Source organism: Podarcis liolepis, assembly GCF_965112155.1.
Source record: "Podarcis liolepis genome assembly, chromosome: 8".
In the NCBI taxonomy this organism is placed as follows: domain Eukaryota; kingdom Metazoa; phylum Chordata; class Lepidosauria; order Squamata; family Lacertidae; genus Podarcis; species Podarcis liolepis.
This window is the reverse complement of record NC_139560.1, coordinates 60,241,971-60,256,672: the sequence shown is the minus strand read 5'-3', so window position 1 is coordinate 60,256,672 and position 14,702 is coordinate 60,241,971. Positions and strand designations below refer to the sequence as shown.

The 14,702-nt window shown below is 45.1% G+C and overlaps 1 protein-coding gene and 1 long non-coding RNA gene across 2 annotated transcripts in view; one reads left to right on the top strand and one right to left on the bottom strand.

Moving 5' to 3' along the window:
- RNF182 (ring finger protein 182) overlaps positions 1 to 1,562 on the top strand; it is a 30,396-nt gene extending 28,834 nt beyond the window's left edge. Inside the window, exon 4 of the transcript XR_014529629.1 lies at positions 1,548 to 1,562. The gene's annotated coding sequence lies outside the window, so the exon portion shown is untranslated. The remainder of the gene's footprint in view (positions 1 to 1,547) is intronic.
- The window catches only part of LOC310714513, an 81,977-nt gene that overhangs the window by 53,885 nt on the left and 13,390 nt on the right, over positions 1 to 14,702 (bottom strand). The gene's annotated exons all lie outside the window — the stretch shown is intronic.

Genomic DNA, 14,702 nt, shown 5'->3' with positions numbered 1-14,702 from the left:
TGACTGACTTGAGGCTTGATTGTGCAAAATTGAGGAAATCATAGGGAACTGCAGGTGGTCAATGCAACAGAAAATCAGAACCTGCTTAAGCAGATTCACCTGGCAACTTTCAAAATGCTTAGCTGTTATGAGCAGCAACACAAGACACTAACTTCCTCCCAAAAGGTAAGCTTTGGCCAGGGGTCCAATTGGTGGAGCACAGGTTTTTCATATAAAAAGAGCCCTGCTGGGTCAAGCCAAAGTCCCTTCTAGTCCAGCATCCTATTTTCACAGTGGTCAACCAGATGCCTATGGGAAGTCTACAAGCAGGACTTGTGCTGTCCAGCAACAAGGCTTCAACTTTTAGTAGTTATTTTTAAAAGATCTTGGTTGAAATAGGACTGGGACTTATCTTTATTGGAGACCCTGGAAAGTTTCTGCTGCAAATAACAATGGCCAGGGCAGGCAGGCAGGCAGGGGGACAGGTGTTGTTGTTGTTGTTTAGTCGTTTAGTCGTGTCCGACTCTTCGTGACCCCATGGACCAGAGCACGCCAGGCACTCCTGTCTTCCACTGTCTCCTGCAGTTTGGTCAGACTCATGTTTGTAGCTTCGAGAACACTGTCCAACCATCTCGTCCTCGGTCGTCCCCTTCTCCTTGTGCCCTCCATCTTTCCCAACACCAGGGTCTTTTCCAGAGAGTCTTCTCTTCTCATGAGGTGGCCAAAGTATTGGAGCCTCAGCTTCACGATCTGTCCTTCCAGTGAGCACTCAGGGCTGATTTCCTTCAGAATGGATAGGTTTGATCTTCTTGCAGTCCATGGGACTCTCAAGAGTCTCCTCCAGCACCATAATTCAAAAGCATCAATTCTTCGGCGATCAGCCTTCTTTATGGTCCAGCTCTCACTTCCATACATCACTACTGGGAAAACCATGGCTTTAACTATACGGACCTTTGTTGGCAAGGTGATGTCTCTGCTTTTTAAGATGCTGTCTAGATTTGCCATTGCCTTTCTCTCAAGGAGCAGGCGTCTTTTAATTTCGTGACTGCTGTCACCATCTGCAGTGATCAGGGGGACAGGTAGGTGTGTTAAAAAAATGAAGCCAGGAGAAGGATTAATCTTCTTCCCCCTGTGTTGTGGTCCAGCTGGGGAATTTAAAAAAACAGAAGGTGAATCTGAGGCATGGAATTCAAATAAATATTTAATGTAACTCGAGTCAGACCTCATCAGAGTACTCATCAGGTGGACTGTTATGTACTAAGCTTGGATCCTAGAACAATAGGCAGGTAGGCTCCTAGAATGCAACAACTGATTGGCTTGCAGGAGAAGACCAATCAGGCTCCAGGAGGGAAGCAGAATCAGCCAATCAGATGGGACTCATTGTGTAAATAATGTATATAAAGGCCTGAGGTTTGGGAGGAAATGCAATCACTGTTTTACAAGCTGCAAAGAGCATGAAATCATTGCAGGACTCCGAGTATATTTCATGGACCAAACTGAATCCTCTGTGGTAAGGTCCCACAGCTCTATAGGGAGTTAACTAAATCTGTATTTTGCTGTCTTTCCAGGACTTCAAAAGCAAAACAAAAGACAGTGAAAACTGAGTGGCTTGTTGAACATCCAGCCAACAATACATGATTGGTGATCTGCATTCCAATTAACAGGTAGTAATAATAATGCCACTTTTCTTCCATGAAGCTCAAGGTGGCATGCATGATTCTCCACCCCAACCCATTTTATTCTCACCTGTCCCAGTGGTGGCGAACCTATGGCACACGTGCCAGAGGGGGCACTCAGAGCCCTCTCTGTGGCCATGTATTCCATCGGCCCAGCACAGAGCTGGCAGAAGGCAAGGAAGGCTGAGTCCTCAGCTCAACTTGGGCAGCTGGCGTGCCGTGTGCACAGGAGCAGAATGTGATGCCCGTCGGGGCACCAACTCTCTCCGGGGGTTGCAGCTATTCTTTGGCCCAAGTTCATTGTGCCCAATTTTGCAAAGGCTTCTGGAGCATATTGTGGCAATTAGTATTTTGCATGAGCGGGTTATGAAATAGCACTGGCAATGATTATGCTGGGCCCTCAGTTTCAGATGCAGGTCAATAAAGAGCCAAAATCCCCAAACTGGCCTGTCTGCTGCAATGCCTTTAGGACTCCTTTTGCTCAGCCGTTCAGCGTGGGATGCCCAAACCGAGAAGGCGCCCTCGTGGCCAGGGAGGCGCAAAGGGAAGCTCCGGGTGGGGCATTGGTCCCATTTGGATACGTGACGCTATCCCCAAGCAGGCGCTCATGTTGTTTTCAGAGGCTGGGCGTGGATCCTGGGACTTGGGTCCGAGTAGAAGTGCCTCGGATGGGTGCAAAATGGAGCCACAACCCCCAAGGTGCGCATTTTCTCTTGAGGAGCCTGCACTGTCAGTGAGGAGGGTGCAGCGCTCTGTGCATGTGCAGAAGTGCGCTGCTGCATTGGTGGGCCGCCGAGAGCTGCCATCAAGCACCTTCCTCCCGCTGCTGCTGCGAGGCTGAGGTTTCACATTCATTGTTCAAAAGCATGCCAAATGCAAACTTTTACCTTTCAATAAAAAGTGGTTTGTATCATTGAAAGCTCTGTCATTGTGTTTTTCTTTTAAGACAAAAGATGTTAATGTATGAGTTGTTTTTTCTAAACTAAAACCTCAGTGTTCAGGTTAAATTGCCGTGTTGGCACTTTGCGATAAATAAGTGGGTTTGGGGTTGCAGTTTGAGCACTTGGTCTCTAAAAGGTTTGCCATCACGACCTATCCACTTAATCTTCACAACCCTGTGAGTTGAGCTAGGGTGAAAGACAGTGACTGGTCCAAGGCCACCCAAGTGAGCTTCATGGCCAAGGGCGGATTTAAACCCTGGAATCTCAGACCCCATTCCAACACCCTTAACCACTGCAACACATTGGCTCTAGGTCTACAGACCTGATCAAAAGGCTTTTGGACACATTTGGTCACAATCCAGTGTACCCAGTTATGGAATCAATTGGGTTTAAACTTGTATAAGCCAGTAATGGTTTCTGACCATTCTATATTACACCTTGGCTATTGTTCCAAGACAACATGTTGTTCCAAGAAGTCAAGGGCCAAATTGCACGTTGAGACTCATTGCTCTTGCTTTCATTTTAATTACATGTGAAAGGGTGATTGCTATTGGAATAACAGTGTATAAGGAGGGAGGTTTTTCCCTTCCCTACCCTGCCAGCAACCACCCCCTCTGCCAAAAATTGTGGTGTGCAGGTGTGTGGCTTTGAAAAATATGTTCTCACTGGTGCCAACACAAACTTGTTCCCAAGTCTCATAGCCATGCAGAGGGATTGGTTTTCAGGTAGTCACTGTTAAGGAGAAGAAAGGGGCAATCCTCATCTTCTTGTACACTCAGTCCCAGTAATAATTGCCCCCCATGCTTGTAATTAATTAAAGAAAAACAAGAGCTATAGCTGCATGCTGTGTATTAAGCATAACATGTAATCCATGGATCTTTCAAGTGTTTAACAATCATCTGTTTAAACAATATTGTTTCTTTTCAAAAATCAGCCAACTAGCAATTTATATATGAACACTAGTGATACTGTTCAGACTTGGGCTGTGTTAATTTTTGATAGCTTGCCACCGCAGATGCTTAATTGCTGCTAAGCATAAACTGATTTTCTTAAATGAAACGTGTTAATATTTCTAAACTCTTTCTAATATTGCATAAGCTTTTCCTAAATGCTAGCTGCTGTTGACATCAGTTTCAGCAAATATATTTAGCACAATACACTAATGTGTTGGCGGTAAGCCTCTTAATGAGTCTTAAGGGAGCTTTCTTTGATTTGTTTTAAACTGCAGTCACAACGAAGAGAACAATTACCTTTCAAAGATACGAGCACTGCAGTACTTCCTAAAACATGTTCCTTGCCACTTTAGCACAGCCGTGTAGCCCTTGCAGCTCAGTAAACAGCTGATTATACTAAGGATACAGTAAAACTAACCTGTACCCATTGCATTCTTGTACATTCTACACATTGGGCATGCCTAATCTAGCTGTTATTCAAGATGGAATCAGCTGTCTGTCCATCTTTTTAATGAAGGTGAATGAAAGTATATACAGTGGTACCTTGGGTTACAGACCCTTCAGGTTACAGACTCCGCTAACCCAGAAATAGTACCTCGGGTTAAGAACTTTGCTTCAGGATGAGAACAGAAATCGCACCGCGGCACTGCAGTGGCAGCGAGAGGCAAGTTGACAAACATGCAGCACTTATAGGCGTTAAAACAAGGGTTGCATAAAATATGAAACCCCCTATGGTTCTCCTTCCTGCATGTTGTGAGTGGGGATTCTGTTGCAACAGCATTTCAAATAAAGATCTGGCTTACTAGCCGCCTTACTTGCTTACTTGGTTGCAAGTCTCTCGCTTCTTCCCAACTGGCAGAGAACCCTCCCCAGGAAATTCTGAGTGCTGGTAGAATGACTCAAATTGCTTCTTCCTGGTGAGTTTATAACACTCCCAACCCTACCTAAAGATTCCAGAGATTGAATATCTACCTCTGTGCATGTAATTGGATATGTGTTTTTGAGAGCCATCTAAACAAGTCACTCCTTTAAATAAATACCAGTTCTTATAAATTGATCCTGACTGTGGTAGTTACAGATAAAAGCAACCATGAAGAGCAGGGGGTGGGGAAATTTTTTTCTGACTGGCAGATCAGATGCTTATATCCACCCCCACCCCCATGAAGGCAGACAAGGGTCCCCACCTGTCAGTAAACTGGCATCACATCTTCAAGTCCCAGTTGTGTGGACTTCAAAGCCAACACAGCAAAGGTTTTCAGACAAATGCTCAAGAACAAAAACTCCACACTGAGTCAATCGGGGTGATAGCAGGGACAGTAATAGTGGCTTTGGAACAAACAAAACCACACAGAGCACTGCAGAGTTCAAACCCCTTTGCAGCTCCTGGCCTTCCAGTTTTAATCAGCACCTGCTAAACACTTTCTGGTTCTTTGGTAGCAATCATCAGTTCTTGGGAGCTGAACTGAAATCAATAGGATTTAATTTCCACATGCATGAAGACACTACTACAGCCTCCACTTAATGAAGCTTATTGGGCAAACGAGCCGTGCTTCTTTTTGCTAGCTTGGAGATTTGGGGCCTGTGTTAGCCACACTTTTTTTTTAAAAAAAAGCTTTCCCTTCCTTTGTTATGAATCTTGCCTTTAAACCAGGGACAAGAGTGAATGCTGACAACTTGAAATCTGTCAGTGTTGGCAAGGTTTTGCCGATTTGGGAGTGCAGAGGGGAAAGTCACTCTGACACTGTTCCTGATCAGGCTGATGCAGCAGCAGTAGTAGAGAAAACTCTCTGTGAGCGACAGTGACAGCGCAGCGAGTGATTGGGTGAGCCATCAGTTCATAGCCCTGCGCATCTTTCCTGTGCTCCAACTGGTGACAAAGGGATTGTTTAGCAGGCAGACAGCTATTGCCCACGGCAGAGCCTCCATTAGTAAGCTGCTGGTGATTTCAGCCTCATACTTCCAACCATCCAAGAAATGTAGAAGCAGCATTTTAATCATCACTCTAGTGAAGCAGCTGAGTGCTAATTAGATTATGGCTTATGAATTTCAAATTCAGGGAAGACTGCCTAAAGCTGTCATTCTCTCCCTGCATGACTTCATGTCTCCCTCCTGCTTCTGTCTGTATGCTCACCAGGCCCATTGCTGGGGCACTGACATTCAGGGGGCAGATGGCACAAAGGGGGTATAATTATATTGATGGAGCACATGCTCTTGGCTAACTACAAAGTCTCAATAGAAAATAATTGGAGTATTGTAACAAATATTTAACTGTTCCAAAGTTTTACATCTGAAATGCAATGGTTCACTTTAGGGGATTTTAAATTAAGGAATATATTATTTGGGAAGAAGGGTGGGATACATACTAAATAAAAGCTGCACCTGTTGACCTGCACATGACAATTGCCAACATGTGCATGGACAGCACAGTCGTAGCATTGATTGCATTTGCATCCCACCATTTCCCCCAATGAGCTTATTGTAGTGTACATGGGCTGAGTTACACACACTGTCATTGAACTGCTTGAGACTACCCAAGCTCCAAGTCTGCAGGGATTTGAACCTGGTCTTCTAACATCCAACAACAAATGCCTAAGAAGAGCCTTCTGCACCCTGGTGGCCTCCATATGTTTTGGACTCCTGTTCCCACCAGGATGTTTGTCATAGAAACATCAGTCGTTGTTAATAGGCAAACACTTAAGTAAAAAAACAACACACACCGGTGCTTAAGGAATAAATTACGTGTGAATGGGCAATCTTGGATCTCACAGCATTTTTAAAAATTCTTTTACTCAAGTGTTGTTATGGAGAGCTTCAGTTTGGCTTTGGATATAGTGGGTGATGGCGGCATTTAACATGTTCTACCCAATAAGAGGGAAGGGGAGCTTGCTGCACCTAGAGGGCATTGTGAGGCAGTGCAGAGGTACAAGCACAGGTAAACGTAAAGGGACCCCTGACCATCAAGTCCAGTCGTGGCCGACTCTGGGGTTGCGGCGCTCATCTCACTTTATTGGCCGAGGGAACCAGCGTACAGCTTCTGGGTCATGTGGCCAGCATGACTAAGCCACTTCTGGAGAACCAGAGCAGTGCACGGTTTACCTTCCCACTGGAGCGGGACCTATTTATCTACTTGCACTTTGATGTGCTTTCAAACTGCTAGGTTGGCAGGAGCAGGAACTGAGCAATGGGAGCTCACCCCGTTGCGGGGATTTGAACCGCCAACCTTCTGATCGGCAAGTCCTAGGCTCTGTGGTTTAACCCACAGCGCCACCTGCGTCTCTTACAAGCACAGGAGGGAGCAGTTAATAATGATAATTACATCTGCAGCCCACACTGCATACTGCTGGCCACCCAGCAGCTGAGTGCTTCCATGGAGTTGAGCTAGCAGTCTTTGTGCCTCCCCACCACCTCACCATCCCCCCCCCCCCGTAAAGGTGCTGGATTCCCCTCTGATACCTCATGTGGTCTGCCATCTGAACTAGTGCTAAGATCCTCGATCCTTTCGACACTAGACAGCAGCATTTTCCAGAGATTACATTAGTATGACAGAGCCATTGTTGCTGAGGTGTACATACTTGCTTCCCTTGTCCCACTATCATCTTATGTCAAACTGATTTGACTGGCATTTGAAGTACTTGTTGTTGTTTAGTCATTTAGTCGTGCCCGACTCTTCGTGACCCCATGGACCAGAGCATGCCAGGCACTCCTGTCTTCCACTGCCTCCCACAGCTTGGTCAAACTCATGTTGGTAGCTTCAAGAACACTGTCCAACCATCTCGTCCTCGGTCGTCCCCTTCTCCTTGTGCCCTCCATCTTTCCCAACACCAGGGTCTTTTCCAGGGAGTCTTCTCTTCTCATGAAGTGGCCAAAGTATTGGAGCCTCAGCTTCACAATCTGTCCTTCCAGTGAGCACTCAGGGTTGATTTCCTTAAGAATGGGTAGGCTTGATCTTCTTGCAGTCCATGGGACTCTCAAGAGTCTCCTCCAGCATCATAATTCAAAATTTGAAGTACTACAAACAGGCAAAACCTATTTGACGGAGACCATAGTGGCATATATATTGTTACACTCCACCCCATTGTCTGAGCAATGTGAAAATCCAGGGGTTCCAGGCGCCTACCCAGGCTCCGTGTTTCCTTTTGGAAATGAGGCACAGTGAAGGCTGTGGTGTCTTTAGGATATATGGTTTATTGACACTTATGTACAACCTGAACCTGTGATGGAGGGGCTCACAGCATTAACACTCCAAGAGGGTCCTGTGTCTCCCATTGCTGCAGTCTTGGATTAAAAAAGAAATCAAACATAGTTCTGACTCTCTCGCTTGCTTACTTTAACAGACTGCCATCCCCACCACCACCACAAGCTCTCATCCCAGCCAACTGCTATCCTAAACAACTGTTCTCCTTCAAACACTGGCCTTTGTCCTGCTTACTAACTCCTGAGGAGGGGCCCCTCTCTCTGAAAAGATTCCTAATGGCTCATCACTTGCCTTTTATTCTCCTTCATGGTCCATCTTAGGCAATCTCTTGAAGCCAGTCTGGCTTGAATTTAGCTTGCTAAATCTAGTGTCTGACACCCAGGAATTAGAGCAAGGTCCAGGCACCCCACAACCTCATCTCTCTCTCTCTCTCTCTCTCTCTCTCAATGTATACCATGAGCAAGGATGGCTCTCCCGTACCATGTTTGAGTATCTGAAAAATACCATTTGTACCAGCTGAAAAAACCTGGATTTGTTATGTATGGCTGTATGTATGCTGCACATTCATATGGTTGAAATCTGCATCCTTAAATCACTTTCTAGACTCCAAATTCTTTTGTTATTCAGCTTTTCTTCTCCCCATCAGACACACTTGATGTTAAATGAAAAGCTGCAACATGGTTCAATAACAAAAGGCAGCCTGTTAGCTTTCCTCCTTCCACTGCAAAATCCATTAATAATCATTTAGAAATTGCCTTAGTGTGCTTTAGGGAATGTTTGTGTAATTTTCAGAGAAGCCAGGTTCTAACGAAAGCCATTGCCTAAAGAAAGAGCGGTTGCCAGTTAATTTTTGTTCCTCTTCTCGCTCTGAATAGTTACAGCCGTCTTGATTAGAGATTGGAGACACTTTCTCAGCAGGCTCTCTTGGCTCTGGTAACATTCATTTAGGAAGGAATTCTGGAGGTTTGCCAGTCAAATGGGAGGTTGTTCAGCACACCGATTCTTTAACTGGTGGGTTTTGGTAGCCTGGGGGTTTCCCAGTTACTTGCCAGTACTCGGTATTTGTAACACCAAAGCTCAAGGGAATGAGCTGCTTTTGCTTCTGGGTAGCAGTGGTGCATGCCTGCCAGTCTCAGACAGTGCTTGGTTGATTATCCTTCTGCAGAGACTCCCCAAAATACCCCAGACTTATTCTTTCCCTGACTCAAATTGGTAGTCAACATGGTAAGTGAAAGTGGGCCATCTCTACATGACATCCCCACTCCCTACAGTACATGCCCCCAGATCACTCATAATATATATTGCCATGTAGCCAATTCAGAAGGGATCAAGATAATCTGTTGTCATTGGAAATAACCCAATGACCATCTGGGGGAGCTTAATGTAAATTAAGGTGAGGAATCACTTATGGCTAGAAGGCCAGGTTCAGACATGGACCACTTCAACAAGTGGGCAGGGCCTTCAACCTTCCATCACCTGACATCAAGTGATTCTTTACAGCTTCAGCTTGAATTTGGCACTGTACAGGGCAGCAGAAAAAGTTCCCAATTCAAAAAGCAGCAAACACGAGCCATGGCCACAAAGGAAGAATTGGGAGTGGCCTTTAGCCCAGGAACGTCCCCTTGTGTGGAGGAGCTCTACACACTCACCCTGGTGCATGAATAGGGTGAGTCCCTTTACACAATTATTGTGTGTGTTGCTTGGCTGGCAGGTGCACTAGCCATGGGAGACCATAGCTAGCAAGGGCAGTGTCGCTCCATGCAACACATGAAGGTGAACACCAGGGCCAGCCTGACAATGAAGCGAGGTGAGGCTATTGGCTCAGGCGGTGGATCTGCACGATGCCTCATGACACCACCCAACCACTGCCACTAATGCCCACCCCCTTTTACTTCCCGGACCGCCTCAGGCAGTGTGCATGTGGTGCACGTGCATACATGTAGCATTTTTAATTTTGCCTAGGGCAGCAAAACGTCCTGGGACAGCCCTGCTGAACACCTCTCTTGAAAATTCTCTATTGGAGATCCATATTCCCTGTGCAGACTTACAGTTCCTAAGAGTCATTGGGGAAAGGAAATATTTCTTACACTAGTCACTGTGTGTCTTAAGTACATGGAGCAGGTAAGCTTTCCCCCAACTTGGTGCTCTGGACTAAAAATCAGGAAGAACTTTCTGACAGTAAGAGCTGTTTGACAGGGGAACAGACTCTCCCTTTGCAGGTGGTGGACTCTCCTTCATTTAAGCAGAGGTTGGATGGCCATCTGTCATGCATGCTTTAGCTGCGATTCCTGCATTGCAGGGGGCTGGACTAGATGACTCTCGTGGTCCCTTCCAGCTCTACAATTCTATGGTTCTATGACTGCAGAATCCATCAGACCTGACCAACAAGGCCAATGGTCAAGAATGATGGGAGTTGTATTCCAAAACATCTGGAGGAGACCAGGTTGGGAAAGAGCACTATAGAGTCATCCAAAGATTTCTATTCACATGTCCCATATTCCCAGCAAAGCTGACTGTAGAGTTCCTAGCTCAGCAAAGCCAGCTGTGGGTCTCACCCAGTTGCCGCAGACCTTTTGGCTTCAAACATTTTATCAAACGGCTCTTTTTAAATTTCTCTGTGATGGGCAACCAGCTGGAGAGAACATGAAAGTATCATCCTAATTGGCTTCCTTTTTCCATTTCCCCCTCTCTTTCAGCTATTTTCTGTCATATCAATTGCATCCACTCAGAGTACAAGGAACACATTACTGGATTGTGTGTAAGAATAACATTATCTCACAAATATTGAAAATGGAAAGTTTGCCTCTCTCGCAAGGTTTCAGAAACATGAATTTGAACTTCATTAATCTAAAACGATACATCTTGTCTTTACAGAATTGCTTTGGATGTGGTGGGTATCTACATTCTGGGATGTAATACGACAGGCTAAATCTCTGTTTGATCTGCCACATTCTTCCTAATAAAGATGTTCCTTGCTTTTAGTCAGCTTGAATTTTTTAGTATAAAACCACTGGCTGCCATCCAGCACACAATTACATCCATCAATTAAATGTGCATTAAGTTGCCGGATCATTCGTCTACTATAATCAGGCTATCCAAGGAAAAGAAACCTGAGTTGGGTTGGAGGAAAGAAAATATCTTTGTTATATTCCTGCCCCAAATTTCCTCCAAGGAACTCAGGGCAGTGTATGCAATTCCCTCATTTTATTCTTACAAAAAGCTCTGCAAGGCAGATTATGCTGAGTGTGTGTGACTTGGTACAAGTTACCCAGTGTGTGTCATTCCTAGCTCTGGCCTGATGCCACACTGATTCCTTTGAGGATGAACCAGACACTCCCTACAGGTTGATGACCTTGAGAAGCCGGCAGAGCCTCCTGAATTCAATGCTGATGATCCCTTGGGGGGACCTTCAGGTTACTATCTGATGAATAGATAGTCAGAACTGTCAGAGGTGAAACAACCACCCCAGTTCTTGAGAGCACCAGCAGCAACAGCTTTGGGTCCAGGCCAGAGAGCAACGGCATATATACATGTGTGTGTGTGCCCCTAATGCTCCTTCACTGTCAGCAGCTGTTGAAAGGGTGGGTTGAAAGGCTGGGTTGAAAGGGTGGTTTAAGGGGCCAAAGTATATAAGGCCTCCCTCCCGAGTCTCACAGTTGCTGTAAAAAGCACAGGTCTCTGGCTTCTTGATCATGCTTCTGGTTCCCCTGCCTTGCTGAACTGGGTTGTTTTCCAGGCCTTGCTTCCGGATCATGCTTTGGACTTGGGCTGATTCTGTGCTTGATCTCGGCTAGCTAACGTTGCATCTTGTACCCTGCTCTCTTGGGTGTCTCAGTAAAGGGCTTTTATCTCCTAGCCCCTGAATGTAAAGCTATACTAAATTTCATGTGCTGCTGAGCTAAACAACTGGACTATGCTAGCTTCTCCTATCATGCCTCGTGTGATGGAGTAACCATTTCTGAAGATGACTAAACTCCTGATCTGCTAAGATGCTCATGCAGATCTTGGGATCTCAGAATCCTTGACAGTAAAATGGATGGAGTTGTGTAATTATGCACTGTAAGTGCGCATGGACACTGTGCCATTATAACAGCTCTTTTAGCTGTTACTGACCATTTTGCTGATTTCAGGACCATTCCAGACTATTGTTCATCATCATTGTAGCATTTATATAGAACTCCTGAGTATTCAAAGTACATTCTGTCCTCTGTTTCAGCTGTTCTTACAACAGTTCAATAGGCTGGCCAAATGAAAAAGAGTATAGGGTTCCTGTATCTCTGATAGTTCTGCAGCATGACAAGCTCCAACTCCTGTAATTCCCCCCCCCCTGCACAACTATTAAAAGAGCCTTGCTCTCTTTTCCATCTGGCCACTCTACAGTGTTACTGTAGATTGCAGAGAGGGCAGTGATAGCAATAGTAATAGCTCTCTGGCATTGATGTAACTCAATTATTATGGAGAATCCAGAAAGATTTGTTGTCAAACTGCTGCATTCCCTTGACCCCTGCTGTTGGTGACCATTACTGTTTGGAATGATGTACAAGATGGTTAGAAGCTGTGTGAAGCTGACCAAACACGTTAGAGCACATTATTGTACCTGCTGCACGGCAGCAAGGACGGAAAAAAGACTTATTTTGCTTCCTCCAGCACATCTTCAAGTAGCTATCCAGCAGAGCTTTTGAAGGCGGACCATAGCCTACCACCTGCTGTGAATCTTTTGTTGAACATTTTGAGGATAAAAATGCTCATCTCTACAATGATCTTGGTCCCACGCTTGTCAGTGCACATGCCGCAGCTGTCAAGACAGGTGCCAAATGCTATATCTGGCCCTGTGTTTTGGGATCAGTTTTGGCTATTGTGGCCTGAGGACATGGTCTAGGTGCTTGCCCTAATATATCTGACCTGTGCTTCCTCAAGCTGTTCCTCTTGGTCAGTTAAAGCTAGCTGGGGTCGGCATGGCTGAATGGGTCCAAGGTGTGATAAATGCCTTGTTGCATGAGGGAGAGGTATCTGCTGCTTCCAAAGAGGTGGTAGTGTGCATCCTGAAAAAGTCCAAGCTGGACCCCCTTGCCTACAGCTACTACCTGGTTGCAAATGCCTGCTTTAGGGAAGGTGCTTGAGATAGATGTGGTGGAGCAATTGAAGGTATTCTTGGAGGGGGAAATAACAATATATGGTAAGGAGTACAGCAAGATCTTTGAAGGGATGTTAACAATATATAGCAGTGGAGATATAGGAAGTTGTGGCAATCAGCTCTAGGAAAACCAGGAGGTTTACCGTGCTACTGGGTAATGGTAAGGTAAAGGGCCAGTCATGACCGACTCTGGGGTTGCGGCGCTCATCTTGCTTTATTGGCCGAGGGAGCCTGCATACAGCTTCCGGGTCATGTGGCCAGCATGATTAAGCCGCTTCTGGCGAACCAGAGCAGCACACGGAAATGCCGTTTACCTTCCCGCCGGAGTGGTACCTATTTATCTACTTGCACTTTGATGTGCTTTCAAACTGCTAGGTTGGCAGGAGCTGGGACCGAGCAACGGGAGCTCACCCCGTCGCAGGGATTCGAACCACCAGCCTTCTGATCAACAAGCCCTAGGCTCTGTGGTTTAACCCACAGTGCCACCCACGTCCCTTGGTAATGGTAGCAATGGTCCCTGGTAATGGTAGCAATTAGGAAAATTATGTGGTGAGGTTATGCAGCAGTTGTTTGGTTAATCTATATATGAAATGTGAGCAGGATAAATATCTGCTTGGACAGCCCAGTAAGTGATGTGAACCAATGGAACACCAGTTTCAGGTGAGAAGCTACAATTTAGAAATTTCCTCTCAATGTTTGACTTTTTGTATCCAAAACATTCATTGACCTGAAATAGCCTTAGGAGACAGCTTTGTAAGAAACTGCTGCCATCTATGGGTGGAATGATAGCAAACCATATATATTCCAGTTACAGATAGGTAGCCGTGTTGGTCTGCCATAGTCAAAATAAAAAAAATTCCTTCCAGTAGCACCTTAAAGACCAACTAAGTTAGTTCTTGGTATGAGCTTTCGTGTGCATGCACACTTCTTCAGATACACGATAGAAATTCAATACCAAGAACTAACTTAGTTGGTCTTTAAGGTGCTACTGGAAGGAATTTTTTTTATTTTGACATATATATTCCATACATGGTTCACAAGTGAGTTACTTCATGAAGCATCAGTTTTCTTTACAGAATACCATGTGGAAAACCTGTTTGTTACAACCAATATAACAGTATGTGTTGAGAAGGGAGAAGCAGCAGAGAGACAGCATATAAACATTCTTTCTGAGGAAGGTGGGAAAGTTTTGGAACAACTGAATGCTTACACAAGACAGATTAGCACCAAATCCACTAGGTTTTGTTCTCTTCACTTGTCTCTTCTCTTGGAAAAACAATTGCATCTGGTACGTTTCCACTACAAGTATTTCATCTGTGCTATATTTCTGCAAGCTGGGGTGGGCAGAATTCAGGCTTGCAGGATCTCCCTTGTTTTTACCAGAATTCTGATGTCCACCAGCGAGAGTCAGGGCCAACATAGTGAACCTCTTGGTACGCACCACCAATTTAGTTAAGTCCGCTATTCAAGAGAGCAATGTATGTGCTCAAAAGCAGAACCCAAATGCCTCCCTCCTCAAAAAGGTCAATAATCTAAAAAGTCTTAATATACTATTTAGATTCCTAAACAATAGAGAAGTTTTGCCTAGAGCAAACTGTTTCAACCTGCTGCATAGCAGGACTGGCCTTCACATTGTATTTCAACTGATAATATGGATAGTGATCATTATAATGAATCAGAATTTGAAGTTCTCTTTATAATTATTACATTTTACATTGGGGAGGAAGGGTGGGATATAAATTCAATAAACAAAACAGTGCGTTTCCCCTTTTTTCTGCACGATAGAAATTCAATAGATTGAGCTTTCCCTTCCTGGAAAAGTTT